The sequence below is a fragment of the Nannospalax galili genome, unplaced genomic scaffold (assembly GCF_000622305.1).
Source record: "Nannospalax galili isolate Female #2095 unplaced genomic scaffold, S.galili_v1.0 scaffold843, whole genome shotgun sequence".
NCBI classification, from domain to species: domain Eukaryota; kingdom Metazoa; phylum Chordata; class Mammalia; order Rodentia; family Spalacidae; genus Nannospalax; species Nannospalax galili.
This window is the reverse complement of record NW_008349585.1, coordinates 159,908-163,157: the sequence shown is the minus strand read 5'-3', so window position 1 is coordinate 163,157 and position 3,250 is coordinate 159,908. Positions and strand designations below refer to the sequence as shown.

General features: G+C 44.2%; 1 pseudogene; it reads left to right on the top strand.

Annotated features, from left to right (window-relative positions):
- LOC103745117 overlaps window positions 1–3,250 on the top strand; it is an 8,628-nt pseudogene that overhangs the window by 672 nt on the left and 4,706 nt on the right.

The window sequence follows — 3,250 nt, the reverse complement described above, 5'->3', positions numbered from 1 at the left end:
CCATAAGCTCAAATAAACTCTTCCTTCTATAAATTGCTTTGGTCAGTATTTCTATCACAGCAACAGAAAAGTGACTAATACATTACATGTCCCTGGGTCACAGTTCATCTCCGAGGGAGCCCAAGGTAGGCACTCAGGGCAGGAACCTGGAGGCAAGACCTGAAGCACAGGCCACGGAGGAACACTGCTTACTGGCTTGCTCTCTTGGCCCCTGCTTAGCCTGCTTTCTTGTACAACACAGGACCACCTGCCCAGGAGTGGCATCTCCCACAGTGGGCTGGGCCCTCCCACAGCACTCAGTAATCAAGAAGATGCCCCACAGCCACAGCCACAGGCCAGTCCAATGGAGGCAGCTTACCAACTGAGGTTCCCTCTACCCAGGTATGTCAAGTTGACAACTAAAGCTATCAAGCACAGGCTTCAAGTATTTGAATATTTGGTCCCAGTTGGTGGTGCTGTTCACAGGAGGTTTAGGACGTACAGCCTAGTCCACAGACTTGTCCCGTTTTCTAGTTTGGCTCTCTCTGCTTCCTGCCTGTGCTTGAAGAGTCTTCGTCTTTCTGCCCCAGCTGCCTCCTGCCATGTCTCCCCACTATGTTGAACTCTTATCTCTCTGGAACTTCAAGTCAAATAAACTCTTCCTTATAAGTTGCCTTGGTCATGGAATTAAAACTCCATGTAAACTATAGCAAAAGAAAAGTAACTAATGAACCTCCTCAAAGAGATCTCTTCCTACTCATTTCCACAGTTAGTTGTAACAGTAACCATAGTAACGAACTTGGGAAACAACCTGTATGTCAACTGATGGATGAATAAAGAAAATGTAGCACATAACACAAAATCCAGTCTTAGGAGATCTTGTCACAAGTGAACCCAATATCATGCTAAATGAAATAAACCAAATACAGGCAAAAAAAAATCATCACATGATCTCACTTGTATGTGATATCTCAAAAAGTTGACCTAATAGAAGAGTGGTTATCAAGGGCAAGGCAGACAGGAAACAGTCAAAGGGTCAAACCTACAGTTGTGTAGGATGCTTACATGTGGAACTCTGATGCTTGGTAGGAACATGTGGCTAATATTGTGTATACTGAAAGTTTGCTAAGAAGGTAGATTTTAGGATCTTACACAAGCACACACACAGACATATAGACACACACATATAGACTCACAGATACATACATACATGTTGGGCCTTTGGGACCCTCATACACATGGCATGGAGGAAAATGAGGCCTAATATAATTTCCTAAGCCAGGCCAAAGTTTAGCGACCTGTCTCTGGCCTGTCACTTCCGTGTGGAGGTGACTCAGCAGAGCCCTATCTAAGACTGACTCTGCCCAGTAACAACTGGAATGGTAAATTCCCAAAGGCCCACAGTCTTCACCCCAGATGACACATTCCTATACCCACCCCCTTTTCCACACCCCTTTTGCTTAAACTATATAAGTTGATGCCTGACGCAATAAAGTGAGTTTCTGCCTCGACAAGACTCCTGACTTGGTGTGGTTTTTGAGTCGCTGACACTCACCATCCTGCTCAGTCCCTAAGAGAGGGACCCAGGCTGGTCCTGGCTCCTCCCCCTGTGCTGTACCTGTTGGAGCGTCCGACACATATTTGAGCCAATCTGAAGAGGACACTCTCTCTCGGAACCATGTTTGTGGACAGCCATGCCACCAACTCAGGACTCAATGAAGTCTACCCACCCTTCATTGTGTCTGTTCATATGTCACTGTCACTGTCCTGAGCTGCCTGGATTTTAGATCAAAAGCATTAACAAATAGTCTTCCTTCTTGCTTGCAGAGGATCAGAGAGCAAGTCTACGGGCAGGTTCCTGAGAGTGGAACCCAGCTAGAATTCAGATCCTCATGTGATTTGTGTCCGGTGGCTCTTTCTGTGTCTCTAGACAGTTCTTCAAAACTGGGTTCTTTTCCTTTGCACTGAGTTACTCCAGAATGCTGATGCTCAGATCCTTTCTACACAAATTACAATACTTCCTGCTATTGGCTAACTCATGAAAGGGACTTTTATTTCTCATGATTAAGAAAAGATGAACTGCTAGAAAGATGGTTCAGTGGTTAAGAGCACTGGCTGTTTTTGCAGAAGACCCAGGTTTGAATCCCAGCACCCACATGGCAGCTAACAACCTCCTGTAACCCCAGTTCCAGAGGATCTGGTGCCCTCTTCTGACCTCTGCCAACATTGCATGACATGGGTGTACTTATACACATGCAGGCAATACATTCATACACATAAAATAAAAATAATAAAATAAAAAGATGAACTTTGAAGTTTACCGTGTAGTTTAATGTATTTCTAAAAACATGGGGAGGAAGACGGCTCAGTTGATAAAGCATGAGGACCTGACTTTGGATCTCCCATACCCATGTAAAAACAATCTGGGTGTGGAGCATGCACCTGTAACCTGGCACTAGGGAGGTGGAGACAGAAGGATCCCTGAAGTTTGCTGACCAACCAGTCTAGACAAATCAGCAAGCTTCAGGTTTAGTGACAGAGCTTGTTTCAAAACATAAGGTGGAAAGCAATTGAAGAAGATACTCGTCAGCCTCTGGCCAGCAGTGCCCCACATGGGTGAACACACACACACACACACACACACACACACACACACACACTATATTTTAAAAATCTATTTCTTTACTTAACCATGTAATCTCAGCCAAGAATGATAATGTAAATAAGGTTAATTACTTAAAGACTCCAGTTCATGCTCTAAATCAGCTTGGATTTACTGCAGGCCAAGAAAGATGTCCAGATGCCTCCTCTAATCTGCCTTACAGATGTGCCTTTGCTTCTCTTCCCCCCTCACCCCTCTCCCAGGTTTTTAAGAAAACCTTTCTACAGACAAGAGATTGGCTCCCACTCATTTGAGCCTAACAAAAGGAAAAGCCACCATCTTGGTTAGACTGACTTTCTGCCTGGCTGCTGTTAGGACTGAGCTTGGAATGTAAAACAAACACACGTCAGTCTGTTATCAATGCTAATTTCAATACAGAGGTTCCCACTAAATAGCTTACCTACCTAATAGCTCTGCATACTTCTCATAAGATCTAAGAAAATCTTTCTATACATGAATGAAGATTCCAATTTTAAGAACTTAGTTTTAAACAACTGTCTATAACTCCAGTTCCAGGGGATCCGACAGTCTCTTCTGTCCTCCGCAGGCATTCCATGACACAGGCGCACTTACCTACATGCAGGCAATACACACATACACATAGAATAA